Genomic DNA, 22045 nt, shown 5'->3' on the forward strand with positions numbered 1-22045 from the left:
CCGTGTTTGGAGAACAATTGACTAGTGGTTTTTTGTGCTGTCAGTTTCGGTGGCATGTCGTCTCATTATATCAGGCCTTACAGAGATGCTTAGGAGGTGCTCAAACACACACACGCGCACACACATACACACACATACACACACACAGTTGCGGAAGGTCAATGCTCAGTTCTTTTGCAGTGGATTAGTACCAGCAGGTGAGTGGGCTGCTTATTTTACATGAGGCATGATGGGATTTTATAGGATAGAACGAGTTGTAGCATCTCTATACCTATGCTATACGTCTACATTAATTTGGAGACATTTGAAAATGTCGTTTTTGTTTCAAAATGCTCTCCATCCACACAAGTGTTTTCCAAAAGTTTCTCGCCCACACTGAAACATTGTAAAACTATGGAAGCTTGTTTCCGCCACAGAATAAAACATTTTAAAACATAATTGCGATTTTTTTCATCTCACAATTGCAAGTGTACATCTTGCAATTCTGACTTTATTTCTCAGAATAGCGAGATATAAAATTTGAATTGCAAGATATAACTCACAAGTGTTATAAAGTCACACTTGCGAGATAAAAACTCACAATTACGTGTTAGTCACAATTGCTGTAACGCTGAGGCAAGGACGAAGCGGAGAGAGAATCCAATTGCAAGCACTTTAATGAAACAAACAGTTAATCCAGGACAAACAATGGAGCACGGATCTCAGCACAGGAACATGGGGCATGGAAACAGCTACAAGCAACAGCAAACAACGACCGACAACCAACAACTGAAACACAGAGGTATAAATACACAGACAAACAAGCTAAACAAGATAACAAGGGGGCGTGGCTAATCAGAAACACATGGGAACAATGATCAGACAATTAACAAGACACATGGCAAACAGGGAATCACATGACAGACAACAGGGAACAAAACCCACACCGTGACAATTGCGAGATATAAAGTCACAATTGCGAGATAAAAACTCACAATTGCGTGTTAGTCACAATTGCGAGATATAAAGGGACAATTGTGAGATAAAAACTCACAATTGCGTGTTATAAAGTCACAATAGCGTGTTATAAAGTCACAATTGCGAGATATAAACTCACAATTGCGAGATAAAAACTCACAATTGCGTGTTATAAAGTCACAATTGCGAGATATAAACTCACAATTGCGTGTTATAAAGTCACAATTGCGAGATATAAACTCACAATTGCGTGTTATAAAGTCACAATTGCGAGATATAAACTCACAGTTGCGTGTTATAAAGTCACAATTGCGAGATAAAAACTCAATTGCGTGTTATAAAGTCACAATTGAGAGATACAAACTCACAATTGCGTGTTATAAAGTCACAATTGCGAGATATAAACTCACAATTGCGAGATATAAAGTCACAATTGCGAGATATAAAGTCACAATTGCGAGATATAAAGTCACAATTGCGAGATATAAAGTCACAATTGCGTGTTATAAAGTCACAACGGCAAGATAAAGTCACAATTGCGTGTTATAAAGGCGAGATAAAGTCACAATTGCGAGATATAAAGTCACAATTGCGTGTTATAAAGTCACAATTGCGAGATATAAAGTCACAATTGCGATATACAGTCAGTTGCGTGTTATAAAGTCACAATTGCGAGATATAAAGTCACAGTTGCATGTTATAAAGTCACAATTTCGAAATAAACAGAAATAAACTCACAACTCTGACTTTTTTCTCTCGCAGTTGCGTGTTTATATCAGAATATTTATATAAAGTCAGAATTGTGAGACAAAAAGTCGCAATTACCTTTTACATTTTTTATTCTGCAGTGGAAACAAGTTTCCATAGAAAACATTTAAATCATATTGAGCATGTGTAAAACATAATAAAAGCTCACTAACAACTTTGTTTTACACAAGGCATGATGGAAGGATAGCAAGCGTTTTCCAAAAATTTCTCTTACACACTGAAACGTCGGGGAACGCTTACATTTTAATTATATTTAATTATAATACAAATATAACAAGGCACCACAAAAAGAAAAAAAAGGAACAAACATAGTTCAGATCTGTGCAAGTCAGCATTATTGGAGTTGCAGCCCATGTAGAGCGTTTCAAATCATACATTTATGAGCGTCTAGTTTTGTGTCCAGTTGCTACCTATGTGGACAGCAATGCCACTCACTGGAGTCTGAAAGAGCTAATAATAGCTTAGCATGATTGTAGCCCCCCACCGATCTCCGGAAAGCGTGTTAAGACCCTGTTTCTGTGTGAAATCACCTGCTGTAAGAGTTCTTGGCATTTATTATGTTTTATCACACAAGTCTTTCTCTGATATCAATTTACAAGCTTCAGGCGCAGCCTAAAAGGGAGCGATATGCCATCAAAATGTGCTGCTAAAAATGAGCTAGCTTTGAAAAACAGTTAATATGTAAAGTTATGGAAGTTATAAAAGTGATAAAAAGGTTATTTGAGCTTTCAATATTTTGCTCCACTTTCGTCTTTTATATCAGAGATTCATCATTTTCAAATTAAGAGACACCTTGTGTGTGAAAAGCACACTGTTAGCGTCTGCGGTTTGACAGTAGTTGAGATGTACATGCTTGAAACTGATTTAGCGAGTGCTCAGGTGTGGTGATATTTCTCAAATATATAGTTAATATGACTGGATTTTAACACCACAAAAATGAAACCGTACTCTGCTTTCACACTTTTTGGAGCAGATTCAATTGTTTATATCAAAAGAAAATAATCACTGTAGTTCAGCTGCAGTAGAATAATTGTATTGCGATTTCCACTAAAATATGAAGTAGCACAACTTTTTTTCAACATTGATAATAATAAATGTTTCTTGAGCATATCAGAATGATTTCTGAAGGATCATGTGACACTGAAGACTGGAGTGAGAATGCTGAAAATTCAGCTTTGCATCACAGGTATAAATTACATTTTAAAAAGCAAAAGTATTATTAAATAATTATAAAAGCAAAAATGTAATTATAAATGGTAATATTTCACAATATTCCTGTTTTTACAGTATTTTTCCAAACCAAATAAATGCAGGATGGTGAGCATAAGATTAAAAAAAAAAAAAAAAATCTTACCAACCCCAAACTTTTGAACGGAAGTGTAAATTACAAATGTTCTTGACGCAAGAAACCTAGACTAGACTAGTTAGAGTATAAGTGGACTTTAGTGAAAACTAGTGTATGTCTAGTTCCTAGTTTAGGGATTTGTTCAAATCACTGACCCTAGATATGAGCAACAATAGTGATGCTTGGCAAAATAAAAAGCTTGGCTCTTCCTGTAGCAGACGTGACGGGTCAGGGAGGGGCAGATTAGTGGGGCCTTCACCCTAAAGCCCGTGAACCCGAGCCAAGTGCTGGTGCTCAAGGTGAGGGGCCGAGGTGCCGGAGAAGTAATTTAATCGCAGGCTCTACCCAATTCCCCGGGCGGGTGAGTTTAAGAAAGGTCACGCTGGGAAACCGGCCTGAGCCACCCCTTCCCAATTACGAGCGGCGCAGCAGAACATAGAGGAGCTGTGCGTGGGGTGACAGTCATTTAGCAGCACCTCATCTGAGAGGAAGAAGTCGCAGATGGTGGATAAGGGTGTAAAAAATGATTTGCAAGGACCTGTTAGCCAGTGCTGCACACAGGCCTGACCCCCCCCCCCCCCATATCAAACTATCCATCCATCCATCCATCCATCACATTTTAGATTGATCTATGAAAATGTAAATCTATCTATCTATCTATCTATCTATCTATCTATCTATCTATCTATCTATCTATCCATCCATCCTTCCATCTCTATCTGTCAACTATCTCTCTATCTGTATATGAAATTTTAGATCTGTCTCCCTCTCTCTCTAATATCTATCTATCTATCTATCTATCTATCTATCTATCTATCTATCTATCTATCTATCTATCTATCTATCTATCTATCATCTCCCTCTCTAATATCTATCTATCTATCTATCTATCATCTCCCTCTCTCTAATATCTATCTATCTATCTATCTATCTATCTATCTATCTATCTATCTATCTATCTATCTATCTATCTATCTATCTATCTATCTATCATCTCCCTCTCTCTAATATCTATCTATCTATCTATCTATCTATCTATCTATCTATCTATCTATCTATCTATCTATCTATCTATCTATCTATCTATCTATCTATCTATCTATCTATCATCTACCTCTCTCTAATATCTATCTATCCATCCATCCATCCATCCATCCATCCATCCATCCATCCATCCATCCATCCATCTATCTAGCTATCTATCTATCTAATTTTAGATCCATCTATCCACCTACCCATCCAATACATTTTGGATCGACTTATGACATTTTGAATCCATCTATCCATCAACTGAAGTTTACAGTATATGCGTTGATTATCACTGACCCGCTCTTTTTTCACCTTCCTGTTTAAGCAGTTCACTCTCTCTCCATCTGTCCATCTCGCTATACTTTCTTTTTCCCTCTCTCCTGCTCAGTCCATCCCATCTACTCTTCTATCCCTCGCTCCTTGCACTCTCCTCTCTCTCTCTCGTTCCCTCCCTCCGCCCCGGGGCCACGTGACGGCCCTGCATGATTATTGGCGCAATCACTCATGTAACAGCCTGCCCAGCTTTCGGTGGGGCCTCCTGTATTTGTCACTGTCACTTCCCCAAGTGCTCCGCCATTGTCTTGGAAATTGTATGTGTAAGGCAAGAGATGCCTGTGACCCACTTCGACAAGGGAGCCGGCGACGTGAGGGCGCTCATCGCCGCGGAGGGGAAGAAAAAGCGAAAAAAAACTGAAAGGGAGGGAAAAAAAACAGCAGTTTGATGTGTCCTATTATGTGTCCCAGCTAGAGCCATAAATAATTGTGACAAGTTTTTTGTTGCGCGTGAAAGTCCTTGACTCTGCCTCCTGTTCCAGCGCCTCCTCTCTGGCGCTGAGATGCTGCCAAACTCCCCCCACCCGCTCCCAGATGATAGATGGCACGGCGAAGCAAATGACAACGGGATAGATTTTTAGTTTGTGCTTTGGAAGGGATCAGTAATGGTGCTTTGCTGTACAAAGCAATAAATGGGAAGGACGAGTGAGGGAGAGGCAGAACGAGAGGAAGAAGAGATGGAGGGGGGTAAAGATTCATTGCTGCAGTCTGAGGGGGTTGGAAATGATAATCACTGACATGTGAATTACTAAATATGGACTTTTGGGCATTTTAGCAAAGTTTTTGTACTGGACTGGACAGCGAAGGATGAATTGGCAATTTTTCTTTGGGAGGAAAAATCCAAGGAAGTGGAGCTGTTGCCTGCCAGTTTCCCTGTGCGGTTTATTAGAATGCGTGTGCACTGATACGCTGAGCCATGGACCATACTTGTTTGAATCTGGTTTGCAACATTTCTTTGCCTCTTTCTGTATATATATATATATATATATATATATATATATATATTAAAAAAATCTATATATATTATTATTATTATTTTTTTTTTTTTTAAATAAACATTTAATATTAACATTTTAATACTAAAATAAACATATTTTAACATAAAAGAATGAGAACATTTCGTGGGACTCTCACAGGTTAACCAAGTTTGAATTAAGGAGGTCAACAAGACCACAAGATATCTGGTATCTGTATCCATTCATCTCAATGGCAGTTGCTCTCAGTTCTGGGCACAGATGTTTTTGAGTCTATCACCTGAACCGTAAATGAGTTGCAGAAAAATGACGTCATGACAATGATGGTTGGCTGATGGAAAGTGCACAATCCTAAACAATTCCTTTAGTCACTGATCATCCTGAGCTGTGACCTGAAATAGTATATATAAGAATATAAGCTAGTGTGCTTTTTAAGAGCTTTAAAATTCTCTTAAAAATTTGTTATTGAGGTCTCCAAGGTTTACATACATCAAGGTCAAAAAATACTTTAATTTTCTCATAATTTACATTCCAGCATCACCTCTTTTCTCACAGTGTCTGAAACGGTTCGATAAAAGATTCAGTCTCTCTAAACTCCTCCTTTCCGAGAGCTGCTCTGCTCTGATTGGTCAGATGGCCAAGTCTGTTGTTATTGATTGACCGCTTACAGCACGTCTAAACGCCCATTACATGTATGAATTCCAGTTCCTGATCCTCCTCAGCACTTGATACACAGTGATGCGAACAGTAACGATGGCGTCGGTTTCACCGTATCAATTCACCGTTCGCAAAGACCCGCCCCGTTTAGTTACTGTCGCTATGTCCGACAAGCTACGCCTCTCTCACGCCACACCATGTTCTCACGCAGTGAAAAATACATCGCGGAGCAGAGAGGACACTGACAACGCGCTGACAGACAGGACCGACCAGGTTACTTTTCGGTTACTTTTGATATTAAACATATTAAACAAAGTCTCACCTTTCAAATTTGGTAATTTAAAAAAATAAAAAAATAAAAATAAATACCGTTTACTGGCTCTTTAATGTGTCTGACAGATCACTGTAGAGCCTCAGTTAAAGCTGCTCGTGAACCGATCATCTCTTCCTTCTAGTTAATTTATAGCATCAAATAAACATGAATGAACATAAGAAGGAATGTTGTTTTAACCGTGGAAAGGCGTCAGTACACTCCGCTTTTCAAGTTCAAATCCTTCTATGTTAATCTACTAACTCTCCTGACTGCTTTGTCGGAAAAATAGCGGATGGCGAAGTATTATTGGTCAGATCACCTGTCAATCAAGCTCCCTGCGAAGGGTCAATTCAAGTGCGAGTCCTCATGCTTTGGGAGTGCAGCAAAGTGGATTTGCTTTTGCAGGGCAGAAAACAGCGTCTTCTCGACATGAACAACACAAACCAAACTCTTCCAGGCCTCAGCTACAACTACAGTGTTTGAGGGCGGAACGGCGGGTCAAATTAGATGTAGTTCATGGGCAGCCAATAAAGACCATAGGCTGGCATTATGCAAATTTGTAACAAAATTTACAAATAGTTACATACCGGTAGTTTTGTAACAGGAAGTGAGAAAGGAATTGCTGATGACGTTTCGGCAGTTCAGAATCGATTCTTTCTTTTAGGAGACAATAACCCTATTGATCTTTGAAACTTTGCAGACCTTTAACATTCACAAACAGCAACATTACACACTGCCTCAAACTAAATATTCAAAAAGCATAATAGCGGCACTTAAAAAGACTGGAAATCATCTACTATTATATAATGAAATATTTATGAATTGCATTCAATGGAGAAAAGTGCTCTTTGCCTCCAGATAGTTTAGTTATGGTTACTAACATCAGGGCCATGCTAACCAGCCACTTCTTGACTCATTGGCTTACGACATTTCTCAAACCTAAATTGTTTCCTGTTCTCTTTCTCAACTGTAAAAAATAACTAAAAGACCAAAAAAAAAAAAGAGCACGATCAAGTGAAACTTGAGAGAAAGCGTATGTATCATTTCGAAACATGCTTACCTCACCACAGTTATTTGTTCCACGGCACTTACTCGTCTTCGCTGCCTGTGACATTATGTGGAAAAATCAAAGTGAAGTAAGCTTGCATATTCATCACGATAATTACAATACACATACATATGCGTTGAACTTTACATAATGAAAATGGACAGGAGTGAAAGCGGCCCCCGCACTCATTACAAATGGATGTGACTTTTACCTGGTTAGCACTCTGGTAATGAAGTGCCATCATCTTGTCCACAGCTGTGTGATGGATACGTGGGCCTGGTTAAAATACCCTCCACAGATCCTCATCGCCAATTAGATGGCTGATAGATGGCATTATCAGTCACGTTAATGAGCACGGACTGACACGCGTGCCTGCTGTGGTCACCTGGCCTACGTGCCCCCGGTACCACGCTGCACCACATTTACCAGTCTCCATCCAGCTGGGCACGTTAAACATTGATAGCCCCCCAATTTGATTCTGCCTCTATATGAGGTCTATATAGGACATTCAGATCAACCCAAACTCAGATTTAAACAGATTTTCTTTCAAAAGAATGCATCACTCGCTCTTAAAGGGATAGTTCACCCAAATTTTTTTCATTTTGTCATTACTTACCCTCATGCTGGTCCAAACCTGTATGAGTTTCTTTCTTCTGTTGGACACAAATGAAGATATTTTGAAGAATGTTGGTAACCAGACAGTTGACGGTAGCCATTGACTTCCATAGTATATATTTTTTCCTACTATGGAAGTCAACTGTGTGATTACCAATTTTTAAACTACGATTACTGTGATTTTATAAAAATTGAATGATAAATAAACGTAAAAAAAAAAAGTTAACATATTTGTATATTTACACACAAACATTATAAAGGAACACGTATAATAAATGCGTGTTTGTCTCGAAAAATTATAGGGACAACATTTCTATGTCCTAAAGGTTGATTTGAACCCCTAAACATATGATTTTATTGCAATTTTAGAGTAACATTATTTTGTAAAATATATATTAATATAAAATGTTTATTTTTTAGTATAGTACATTTGTTTTAAGAACTTTTATACACTTTTTTAAGTGCTTTAATCTTTAAAAATATTATATTTTTATGGGAAAAAAATACTATTGAAGTCAATGGGGTCCATCAACTGTTTGGTTACTAACATTCTTCTAAATATCTTCGTTTGTGTTCAGCAGAAGAAAGAAATTCATACAGGTTTAAAACTTGGTGAATAAATTCTGACAGAATTTTTATTTTTAGGTGAACTATCCCTTTAAGGGGTTAATTAATAGATTTTATTTTGTAAAATATTATATATATTTTATTTATTTATTTAAATTGTTCACTTTTGAAATTCACATGTTTGAAACCATTTTTTTCTCGATGCATCCAGTATTTACTTTACCATCTAAAACAAATATGTTTGCTTAATTGGTAACCAAGGGGTCAACTCAGCGCGGTGTCAGTGAAGAGCTTGAGGTGAAGTATGAGTCATGGTCGCATGGTGCTTCAAGAAAACAAAACAATTAAGGTAAATATAACTGATTTTTTTTTTTTTTTTACTGTGCATTATTTCCAAGAAAGCTCTAATTATAATATACATGTAAAAAAATATGAAAATATGATTTAACTGTTTGCATCTACTACGATGTAAATTGCTAACAGTTAACTTACTTAGCTAGGAAATTAGCCTTAGCATGATGGGAGCAGGCCATTTGTTAATATCATTTCCATCACTCAGATTATGTTATCAAACACAAAACTATATATAATTTTAGTTGTAATGAAAATGACACTGACTGTGGTGAAACATAAAAGTTAGGCTAACTTATGACTTTCAGGGTGGAAAAAAAAAAATTAACGTTACAGAATTTGCCTGTAAGTTACGTTACATTGATAGTAGACTAACGTTAACTCAATTAATTCAACTAACGTTAGTTCCAGTGTGAAAAAAGTTCAGGTTTAAAAAATATATATTGACAGGACCAAAAGTACCCACAGCTGAAGAAACACCCAATATCCTTATACTGTGGAATTTATGTAAGTTAGTTAACGTTAATCCAAGGTAACGTTATTGCTACAAATATACCCCTGTTAACGTTACATGTGACGTCAAGCAAAGGTAGGCTAGTATCAGGTTCATGTTTTCGTGTACAATTAGTGTTTTGATGTGTGTGTGTTTTTAATGTTTTACCCGCAGACTGCAGTACAGGCCCAGGGTGTTCACACGCAGCACGTGCAGAATGAACCCAAAGAAGACCACCTTCGTCGCTGGAAAACGATAAGTTTCGACTCAATGGATTATAGGTAAATATCCACTTTTTAAGCACTTCTGTTGTTCTCTGTGTTTCTTAAGTATTATATTAAAGCTTTTACTTAGAGAGAAAACTGATAACCGAACCGATTCGATTCAGAACGGTTTGCTAACTGCTTGACCGACTCGTTGTAAAGAGTCGGCTCAAACGAGTGATTCATTCACGAATCGAACATCGATGCACCTGTTCTGCTTCTAAACAGCTGACAGGAAATACTGGACATGTATATCTAGATTTTAGTCTATTGTGTGTGTTTAAACTTGTTTTAGCCGGAAACTCATGTGTTTTGATTTAAACTGGCACGTAATATATTTACAAAGAATGTTTTTATTTCCGTTTCTGCTGGATATTTGTTTTTCTTTTGACTTTTGTTGTCATATTTATGAGTTATGGTGGTTGTTTGGTCTTGATTGTGAGATGGTTGTTACATCCCCTTTACAAAGACTAATAGTACACGTATGCTTTAAATTGTACATTTTATTTATTAGATTTTTATCACCTGTACAGAAAAAGTTAATTATCATGACTGGATCAGAATCACGTGAGGGAATCGAGACGTAGAGTGAAATATTGAATTTAAATTCAGTAGGCCTGCACTCGAGAGGCCGTTGGCATTTGCTGCTTGAAATGCGCCTTTAGTCCCATGAACAACACAGGCCGTGACCGCTTCCTGATTGGAAACATTTTTACTTGAAAATAGCATCTGTTGGCTTATTAACATGAGTGGGTCGCATTATAAGAACGCATTATGTTTGGTTCTCCAAGGGGTAGCAGAGTTACAGAGAATAATTTAAACCATCAACAACAACAAAAAAAAAGAGAAAAGGTTCTAGAGATGCACACAAACAAAGCCGCACACACACACTCTTCAGTATCAGTGATGACTAGTTTTTCATTTTTTTTATCAGCAGGATAGCAGCAATAATCCTCGGAGCACAATGAAATGTGAAATCTCTGTTGTGTTTGTATAACTGGCATTCCTTATGCAAACCAAGCAACACCCTGAATCTCTCAGTGGACATCCTAATTAAACAAACTCACACGAGCATTACAGCCAAGGTTGTGATTTATGATATCGCCTCAGATAGTTAAAGCCGGCTTCCGTAAAAATCCATCACGTACATCACCGGACATTACCGCCCTAATTAAACACCCAAATGCCTGCAGATATCATAAAATTAGAAGAAGAAAAAAACACACTCTCTCGCCCTTAATAAAGCACTGCATCTGTGATATTACAGGATGGTATTGGATATTAAAAAAAAAAAAAATCCCTCCACAAATGTGAGCGTAATTTGTCTATTTTAGGCCAAATGTTTCTCGCGATGTGAAACTGATTAATTATTTGAAATATACTGATTGCAACGAGCTGAAAATGTGGCATTAAAATAATGACTCCTGAGCCTCTTCTGAGTTTGTACATTTAGCATCGCACAACCATTAGGAATAATCTGTCCAATTAAAGGTTGTGTAATTAATTAAGTGCACATTCTGTGAAAAGGCAAGAAGGGAGAATTTATCAAACTGCTGAAATATGACCTATCTTGTCCAAAAGACTAATATGTTTAAACAAAAGATGAAAATTGATGACAACATTATTTGTAACAAAATGCTCACTGTGCAACTATGATGCATTTGTCCTCAGATTGCGCTTCTTAGCATTGTCCTTACAGAATTCGTGATGTATTACCCCAGGCAGCGTGGCAATAACTTTAGATGAAAGGCCTGCCTGTCTGGGGACTGTGTTTTCGTAATGCATATCCTGCTTGATATCTCGACCGTAACGGCGTGCGCGAGGCTCGCAACCCTTGGTGGCAGCTGCGAAAGTGTGACATATGGCTGTTTTTAAACATAAACATGATCTTTGTAGGTTTATCTAGTGCACGACGCCACAATAATCTCCCACGTCAAGCACTTTGGACAGATTCGCCCGAGTTCGAACGCCATCAAAGGATTTCCGAAGCTTGGCATGCGCGTTTCCTCTCTGAACGAGGCTGGAAGAGCCCGTGGTGCAAACCTTCTCTCTCTATTCGCCACAAAACCAAAGCCAAATAACCGTGTGTGGGCTTGGCCGTGGTTATCCGGGTACATGGGTGTGCGGAGGTGTGTGTTGATGGAGTTGCGGGCACAGGGTGAGCGTGTGTGGGCGTGTTGGCATACATGTGCAACATGGTGTTGTGGAGTACACTGTGTGCAACTACCCATGCATCGATCGTATTCCTACAGTTTGGTGGGTTTTATGTCCCAATGAAAAAATACTGCATATTTTGCATGAAATGTTAATCGACTCTCATGCAGCATGGAACAATGCATGACAAAAATTCATAATGATTACCTTAGAATATAATTTTGTTTTAAATCCTGAATCATGATATCTCAACTTGATTCTTCAGGAATCAATTTAATGTGTTGATTTGGTGAAAGTTTTTTTTATTATTATTAATGTTAAAAATAATTGTGCTGCTTAATATTTTTGTGGAAACCGTGATGCACTACCATTCCAAAGTTTAATTTTAACATTTTAAATGTTTTTGAAAGAAGTCTCTTCTGCTTACCAAGCCTGCATTTATTTGATCAAAAATACAGTAAAAACAGTAATATTGTGAAATATTATTACAATTTAAAATAACTGTTCTTTATATTAATATATTTAAAAATGTAATTTATTCATGTGATCAAAACTGAATTTTTAGCTCCAGTCTTCAGTGTCACATGATCCTTCAGAAATCATTCTAATATGATAATTTGGCATGGTTATTATGAATTATTATTGGTGGTCAACTATTAATAATGGTTCTTATTATTATCATCAATGTTGAAATAGAAAATTCAAAAGAACAGCATTTGTTTGAAACAGTAATCTTTTGTAAATATCTTCACTGTTACTTTTGACCATTTTAGTGTGTAGGCTACTACTTACTGAATAAAAGTATTATTATTATTTTTCATTTTAAATTGTAATAAAATTCCACAATATTACTGTATATTTAATCATCAATTTATGTCTCTCAAACGTCAGTCAACCCTGTTACATTGGTGCGTCTTGCTCTTTAAAATCTTAATCTTAAACCCTTAATATTTTATGTCCAAAATAACATGACTTGCTAGAAGTGACATACGTAATTACCTTGGAGGAAAAGAAACTCCAAGAACAAGTATTAGTCATAAACCTTGAAGACTTTTCTAATAGCATAAAACATAACATGTCCACCCTGTTGTGTCAATTTATACTCAACATGATTTTTAAAATAGATTTTATTGAAATTCTTCCTAAATGTTAATCCTCTGCTAGCATGTTGTTCTTTCCTATCGAGTAATGGGCTTTATTAACTTAAAATGTCCACCCTGTTAAGGTCTACTACACATTGCATTGTAAAAATGCCTTGCAAGGTGGACGAATTTCCAAAATTATTAGGTTAGCCTGAACATTACCAGCTTTTTCTTTCTCCCTCTTATAAGACTAAATAATAAATCTTTCTTTTTTTCTTCTCAACAATCCTGCTCAGTCCAAAATCCTCCACACTATGACCCATTAGGCCACATAAATAGACCTGTATACATTTGCACAAGCACATTTGATGCATTGGACTTCTTAATGCAGAATCATTCACCCGCAGTCGTGTGATCATGCAGGCCTGTTTTGCCGCACCGTCTTTCCGTGCCAGTATCCCATATGGCGGTGATAAGCACCATGGAGATTCTGGCCAGAGACGAATGCCACACCATTCCAACACAGGAACACATGTCGGTCACTGCTCCCAACAGGATGCAGCTCTGTGGACATATTGCGCTAAGCCTTACTGTAAAAAAATAAGGCACAGGAACCTCATAAATCAAGAGAACAATCCTGACGCGCCACCCACACATCTCACATTAAACAGACATTCCATTGTTCCAGCGCACATTTTTGACTGTTGACACATCCTCGTTCCGTTACCGCATTGAACAATAAACTCGCATTATTAGTCTGAGCCGCGGTGCGAACGCGGGGAAAGAGCTGGCTTCCTTTGCAGGATATTTTTGAAAAAGCATAATATTTACTCCGAGGCATCATGTTAAAATGAAGAGGAAAACAGACAGAATGAACGGCTCATATATCAAGAGAAACCTTGAGGGTCAGTCGTCACGGGACGTTACGTAATTGTCTTGGATGTTGAGAGGAATGTAAAAGTGGCTCATTTTTTTGGCTGAAGGGTTTGTGTTGTTTTGCAAGTCAAGAGTGTGATTTTGACCTGATGAACAGTTTAAAACATGATGTATTTACATGTCAGGAATGGATGAATAATAAACAGAAATCAAAATTATAAAGGAATAATTCACCCACAAATGAAAATGATGTGTTTATTTATATTTACTCATCCCCAGGTCATTCCATACACATGTTTTTTCGGTGAACTATCTCTTTAAGGTATGCATTTTCTCCATTAAGCAGTATGTTTGCTCAGTATAAGACAGACGTTCATCAAAAAATAACAACAAACATCAACCTCGCATCAGTTTCATCACCAGGCTTGAGTGAATGCACTAGTTAACGCTGGTTAACAAGCTGAGAATCAGATGTGTGGGCCGACCTGTTGTCATAATCTGTCAAAACGTGTCATGTCTTGTCACAGCTTGACATGAGCTGAATGATAGGCCACATCAAGGGAAGAGTTTTAGCGTTGAGCAAAGCTCCAGTCTGCCCTGAAATAACCACACCTGTAGACGTGCCGCTGCAACCCACCTACGTTCTGCTGCCAAGCGCTGAGGTGTAGCTGCAGTTTCATATTCAGGAAAAAGAGTCAACGCAGACCGTTGTTTCCGTTTGAGTAGCCCTTCAGGCCTTTTGAGCCCTTGAGAAATAAAAATGGTAATTGTAAGGAACTTAAAACCTCCACTTATCAATTCAATTCCTTTAATGATTCTTGTAGCACTTAAAGTATTAGTTTTATTTTATTACTATAGTACCTTTGAAGAAAAACCTATGTGTATATATATATATATATAACATTTCCTGAATGGGTTAAATGTTCAATGACACTGCAAATAATATACTGCAAATTTTGTATTTTTCCAGTAATACATTTGTAAACATCCTAAAAGCAGGATAAATTTACTTGAGATGCTAAATTGCATTAGAAATAACTTTTTTTTGATTTTTTTTTTTTTTTGATTTAGAGAGAGAGATTTGAAAAAAGTTATTCTTAATCTTTCATGAATCAGACTGGTTACAATGTATTTGTGACCCTGGATCACAAAACCAGTCACGAGTCGCGCGGGTATATTTGTGGCAATAGCCAACATTACATTGTATGGGTCACAATTATCGATTTTTATTTTATGGCAAAAATCATTAGGATATTAAGTATGGATATTTCCTACTGTAAATATATAAAACATTTATTTTTGTGAGTAAATGCAGCAGAATCGCAAACATAAATGGACAACTTTAAAGATGTTTTATTAAAGGGGTCATGACATGAGAAACCAAATTTGCCTTGATCTTTTGGTATATAAGAGGTCTTTGTACCATTAAAACGTCCTGCAAGTTTCATAGCTTAAGACGTCCTCCCCATTATAAACGAATCATTTATTTAATCAAGCTCTAAATACAGCTCGTTCTGGATCCATGGTAAGAAGTGACGTCACGGTACGAAGTGACGTACCAGCGTTTGCATATAGACCACCTCCAGCACAAGACAACTACGCTTTCAGCGCAAGGCAGCTACGCTCATTTCGTATCATCGTCGCGCCCGCGCGCCGCTCGCCTCACAAGTGTTCAGTCGACGGACAGCGAGTGGGTCTGTGTACAGGGAAATTACGATGCCACGCAGTCGACGCAGATGTGCTGTTCCTGGCTGTGGACAAACAACATCTTTGAATACGCTGCCGAAAGATCCAGTCGTCAGGGGAAAATGGATGCACTTTATTTTTTGCGGACGTCTCAGTCACGGCAGTGTTAGTTTAAGCGTTTGTTCTGTACTTCTTGGCTCAACATCGACGACGCAAACTGTAAGTAATGTATTTAAAACTTTAAACTACTTTTTAAATACGCTGAAAGATCCAGTCGTCAGGGAAAAATGGATGCACTTTATTTTTTGCGGACGTCCCAGTCACGGCAGTGTTAGTTTAAGCGTTTGTTCTATACATTTGAAGGATGACTGTTTTGAGGAAAAAATCCCAATATGATGCTTGGCTTTGCCAGAAAACTGTTGCTCAAAGATAAGTCCGTGCCGAATATTCTGGGCTCAACAACGACGACGCAAACTTACTTTTTACCATGGCTAATATAAACACATTTGTATAAGAGAATCTTGAAAATATGTCGCCTTTCTAGTATGCCTACATGTGATAGAAAATTAAAAATGTTGCCTTTATCAATGCTGCATCTTCAAATATGGCCTGTGCATGCATTTTTGTCCGTGGTACACCCTATCATTTCATTGGAATTAGTTAAATAATGTTAAACTGTTAGCAAATTAAGCTATAGGAAAATTATGTAACAATAATCCGTTTTCAAGTGTCTCGGGTTAATTTTTTTTTATTAATTCAAAATAGTTTCACTTTCCATGTGGACACGGGCTGATCCAGTCTTCGTTGTTGTGGTGATGGTTCATTTTCCTCTGATTCCGGCTCAAACATAATAAGGTTTTATCATTGCAAGAGCCATCGCTTCGCATGCATAAACCTGCTATTAAACAGTTGCGCCGAATCCGCAAATGTTCTGGCTGGGGGCGTTAATAATTGATGCATTGGCACTGACGTTAGCCAATCACTCCAGTGGGCGTTAACACTGAACTCTTAAAGGGGAAACACCCCCAAAACAGACTGTTTGAATCAGAGGATGAGAAACAGGGTGGGAAAAGGTCATAAATCACTACATTTTAAAAGTTTTTTGTAAAAAAAACTATAGTAATACTATATTTGCACCTAAGGGAACATAATAATAAAATAAAAAAAACCATGTCATGACCCCTTTAACAAAGTTCGGGAGGAGCAGGTTCAGATAATTAATACGAGGGGAGAGCACTCAGCAATCAACGATAAGAGGGTATATATAGACTCAGCAGTCTCACCTCAATCCATTTAGAGCAATCCATAGCAATTTTCTCAATGTTTAGATTTTTTTGCACCCTCATATTCCAGATTTTCAAATAGTTGTATATCGGCCAAATATTGTCCTATCCTAATACACCATTCATCAATGGGAAGTTTATTTATTCAGCTTTCAGATGATGTATAAATCTCAATTTCGAAAAATTGACCTATGTGACTGGTTTTGTGGTCCAGGGTCACATTTGCAATTGAATAATTGCAATTGAATGTCATGAAAATAATTTGGTTCCAATGTTTTGCACATTGTTTACCAAAATGATTTGTAAAATAATGACTATTTTCAAACAGGTTTCCAAGACACACCCCTCCCTCATCTGCATTGGTTCGTTAAACAGATTGTCCCACCCCCAATCTCACGCCATTGGTTGAGTCTGTGTTGATGGTAAATGGACTGCATTTATATAGCGCTTTCACTGACCCAATGGCCACCAAAGCGCTTTACAAGTTGCCTCACATTCACCCATTCATACACCGACGGCGGTGTCAGCCATGCAAGGCGCCATCCAGCTCGTCGGGAGCAGCTGGGGTTAGGTGTCTTGCTCATGGACACCTCGACACTTGGTCAGGTGGAACCGGGGATTGAACCACCAACCTTCCGGTTTGTAGACAACCTACATGAACCACTAAGCCACTGCCGCCACTTGATGTGTTGGGATGCTTAAACTCCAGAGCAATGTTTTGATTGTGCCTCTGTGTTTTAGGGGAATCAACTTACACATGTCTTGCTTATAGTTGACTCCACACATTAAACTGGGACTGGAGAACGTGTTTATCATAAAAAAATGGCACACTTCACCTTTAAAATTATGATGAATCAAAACTGGCTTTTGATTTTCAGCTCTAGCCCCCAAAAGAGCCATCAGGAAGACAAGCAAGATGTCTTCCTGTCCAGAGAGAGAGAGAGAGGGGGGGAAAAAGTGGCCAGAGAGAGAGAGAGAGTTGGCAAAAGAAAGAAAGAAAGGAAGAAAGAAAGAGCGGCTGTGGCTGACGAGCAAAATGCAGAGAGAGGGAGGCATAAATCCTGTGTCCTATATAAAAAGAAATACTATCCATGTCAAGGAAAGGTGGGATGCCCTAAAATGAATGATAACAGACTCATTAAAAATAACGGCCGCCTAAATGATAAATGACCTGCCTCCCGAGAAGAGCAGCGCAAGGCGGCCTCTACAAATTAAGACCGCAGTGCTGTTAAAGGTGTTATTTTCCCAGTACTTCCAGCACCAAAATATCAAGCAGCCACACCATTATTTGCTCTTTATTACTGCCCAGCGACGGGACCTTTGGAGATTTAAGGCGAGCCTGTACATTATCAGCCTCTGTTATTTTGTTAATTATCTTGATTCGTGATTTATGACACGGTACGGCTTAATTAAAAAATGAAATTGCATCAAATTGTAGGGGTTTTATAGACGATGGGGTCGGAACAAGCATTTGCAAGTGATGCATTTATGTAAAGGAGTATTCAGTGCATTGTAGGAGGGAATCATCAGGGATTATAGTTGCCTACACTTTTAGAAATATATATATACTATATGTACACTCAATTTTAAAGAAACCTTTATACAAAAAAAAAAAGGTTCTATATAAGGAGAAATGTCTAAATGATTGCATAATACTTTCATGTCTAACAGGTTATTTCAATAGAAGATTGAGGATCCAAAAATGACTTAAATTCCAAGTCATAACAAGCTTTGTGTGAGGAAACGGCCAACATGTGCTTGGTACGTCAACCTTGGCATGATGTGCAAATGGGATTTTGGCGGAGGGGAAGGTTTTTAGACGGCTTTTCTTTAATCTCAACTATCGTATGGCTTCAAAATCAAACACATTGTGCACCAAAATGGCTTCAAAATGGTAGGATACCGAGGTAGGAAGGCAACAAGGCACGTCTGAATCCAATGCTCATGTCACATCCTGTCTACTGAGATCCCACAATCCTGTGCGTTCTATTCCATGACAGTTGAGCTAAAATAAAAAAATGGCTTCTGAAACTTTTGGTGTGTGGGGCTTTCGCACCGGAGGAACCTTTTCATAGTTCCTTGAACTATTGGTGGAAGATACCGGATTTTGGAACCATCTTAGTTTTAGTTACTCTTTTTGGAGGAACCTATTTCAGAGTAGGATCTAACCCAGCACTATAGGAACTACCAGTGACGTAACTCTGATTGGCTGAACGCATGCAAAACACCAGCACCCGCCATTTAAAAAAATGCTGTGTAAACACAGTTGTTATTATAGCCTTCATATTTACTCCAGAAACTAACTCTACGAACATGGAAAACAGTGATAGATGGGCCTTTTAACCTTTACGATAAGGAGAAAATCCAACGCAACTTTGAGGGGACCAAGCGAAACATGATTATGTATTTCTGCTCTGCTAGCAACACTGGACATCAACAACACGGTAAACGCTAATACCTTTTCATATACTGTCCACTTTCTATGTATAACAGTTCTATCCAATAACGTATTAGACAGGACTGTTAGACAGATCATAAACTACTGAACACGGAGAATGCGAGCGCTGTGTGCTCAGGCTCTGGCGTTCTCAGCGCCGTCAAAATAAAAGTCACAACAACAAGCGCGGCTTACGTCACTTCAGAGATCCTACTGGAGGTGTGAATGCAACCAGGAAAATGCTCCTAAGGGAACCATTAGTTCTCGGGGATCCACCCTGGTGGCTAGTTCCTAGAACTACCCGGTGCGAAAGCCCCTTTTGTGTGTAATTGTACATTAAAGTCTACTTTTGACTTAATTTCTAGCAATAAATTAATATTGTAGTAATTAAATATTTGTTTAGGTATCACCAAAGCTCTTTCTATTTTGTTGTAGATCATTAAACCGATATGCTGCCTCAAGAAGTCTTCATGCACAAACGCTGCCTGCAATTTCATCGCCTGATAGGGCAGCGAGGCAACAAGTCAGATGACGGGTGAGTAAATAATGACAGAATTTTAATTTTGGTAGCACTGTTCCTTTAAAGCACAAAAAAGCCGTATGGTTTGCTGGTCAACCTCTTTAGACTAGTCTGGAGTTAAATGGGTTTGGTTTTAAATGAGTTTGCATGGTACAAACTCCAATTTCTGGAACTACTACTGCTGCATATATAGAAGTTCATCCACCTAGAAAAGTAGTCCCATCTCAAAAGGGCATACAGATCGAATAACACATTTTTTACTAAACAACATTTAATTTCTGCTTCTAAAACTTCTGGTACCCCTGGCACCTGTTTCCAAGTGCCTTATTGTGAACCTGTTTTACATAATCAGTGTTTATAAAATAAGGGACGAGTAGAAATTATTTGCTTTTGTAATCGACAGAATACCACAGATACTGTGATAATGTAGAGCTTAAGTTTTATTTATCATAAAATTATCCTTTATAAATCTGCTGGTTTTTCAAGATTCCTGTCTGTCCGTTTCTGGAACACTACAGCCGTAAACATGTCCCAAAAAATCTCATAATTCATTAGTGATGATCTGATCACTCATGTACGTAATTAAGTTAATACTTGGTGATGACTGCGACACACCCACAATCAGAGGAGCATCTCGAATCCACCCGTTCATGTCAAATTGGTGTTTCATAAAAGAAAAATGAGTCACAGTGTCTGTATCTCACAACAACTTTTACATTTACAAAACAAATGAATTTACCTTTGATGTCACATCAGTCTGAAGTTCTTAATCGTTGAAAATAATTGCGTTAATTTTGTTCTCGGTTTCCAGTAAAAATATGCTTTAAAAAGATAGATTTTATTTATTTTATTGGAAGCAAAAATTTGATAAGATTTAAAGACAAATTATATTCTATGAGAAAAAGTCTTCATATATTTTCTTTTGTAAAATATAATTTTTCTTTAAAAAATGGTAACACTTAGCAATAAGGTCTGCTTTGTTGACATGACCTAACATGAACTAACAATGAGCAATACATTTGTTATAATGTTTATTAATCTTGTTAGTGTTTGTTCATGTTAGTTCACAGTGCACTGATGTTGACAAACCCAACTTTTAAATTTGAATGATGTATCAGTAAAAGTTGAAATTAACTAACTAAAATTAATAAATGTAGAAGTATTGTTCATTCTTTACTTTAGTTAACATGAACTAAGATTCTAAACTAAAGTAGTTAACTAATGAAACCTTATTGTAAAGTGTTACCAAAAATGATTACATTATATAAAACAATATATAATATTTTTTGCCAATCGGTAAAACATAAATCTAACGCAATTTAATCAAATTTAAAATGAACAATTTGCTTGAAAAACTTAATTCCAGATATATTTTCAGAGCAAAATTATTCATATTATACAAAATTTTACTTTTCAATAAAATTATTTTGTTTTTAGAATGTTTCAATTACTTTAAGATCATTTTGAATGGAAACTAAGATAAAAAAATGAAAATGATTTCTTGCAGTGAAGCATTTAGTGGCTTTCTAAAACGTGGTACACAGATGGTGCTATTATTCTGTGATTCACTGTGTACCTGCCGAATGTCTCGCCTTTTTTTGCAGTGAAACATCAGCTGTCTGCCATTCTCACTCCATGGAACTGGATTTCAGACAGGATTGATAGATGTCAAACCCATAGGAGGAGACATGAGAGATACTGTATGTCAGAAAGAGCAGTGCCTTTTTCTTTATTCTGTAGTCGCTGGCATTCCTTTGCCGTGAGAACATCGTCTGGCACAGACAGTCCAGCGTTGTCAAAGCATTCAAAGACCTGTGAAGACAAGAGTTATGAAGCGGGAGATGTGCAATGCATTTAGTTCTCAGATTCAGACGCTTTATTGTTCTCCCTTAAGCTTGTTAGACAAACCATAACAATGAGACACATCATAGCGGTTTTGAAAATAATAAAGCGTACGCTTTTACTTATTCCCATTAAATTGAAACAGGTGTTACAAGGCCATTTTAGTCTTGAGATTCACGTTAAGTTGATTTTGTGATGTACACTGAAGTGGTGATTTAGCAGTAGCGGTTTAAATACGTTAATGGTGCTTTTCTGTGAAGGAATAATGTCTGATGATCTCGGAAGAAGTGCTTCAATGAGGAAAGAAAACAATACAGGGTTAAAACGAAATGCGGGCGGCAATTTAATTTTAGGGGAAACTATTCCTTTAACTGTCAGAAACTGCTGACGTCATTGGAAAATGTTGTCAGTCGCATACCACTGATAATCTGTTAGTCTGCATAAATAACCAG

General features: G+C 37.6%; 2 protein-coding genes across 5 annotated transcripts in view; one reads left to right on the forward strand and one right to left on the reverse strand.

The window, feature by feature from the left end:
• zfp64 (zinc finger protein 64 homolog (mouse)) overlaps positions 1-9924 on the reverse strand; it is a 71021-nt gene extending 61097 nt beyond the window's left edge. For 2 of the 3 annotated variants that reach the window (XM_079588911.1, XM_079588910.1), the window contains exon 1: positions 9619-9871. The gene's annotated coding sequence lies outside the window, so the exon portion shown is untranslated. Of the gene's footprint in view, positions 1-9618 lie in introns of all 3 variants that reach the window. The other variant, XM_079588912.1, reaches the window with a different exon arrangement.
• tshz2 (teashirt zinc finger homeobox 2) overlaps positions 8881-22045 on the forward strand; it is a 143458-nt gene continuing 130293 nt past the window's right edge. For both annotated transcript variants that reach the window (XM_079588908.1, XM_079588909.1), the window contains exons 1-3: positions 8881-8955; positions 9625-9731; positions 19667-19766. The gene's annotated coding sequence lies outside the window, so the exon portion shown is untranslated. The remainder of the gene's footprint in view (positions 8956-9624; positions 9732-19666; positions 19767-22045) is intronic.

This window comes from Phoxinus phoxinus (assembly GCF_949152265.1).
Source record: "Phoxinus phoxinus genome assembly, chromosome: 18".
NCBI classification, from domain to species: domain Eukaryota; kingdom Metazoa; phylum Chordata; class Actinopteri; order Cypriniformes; family Leuciscidae; genus Phoxinus; species Phoxinus phoxinus.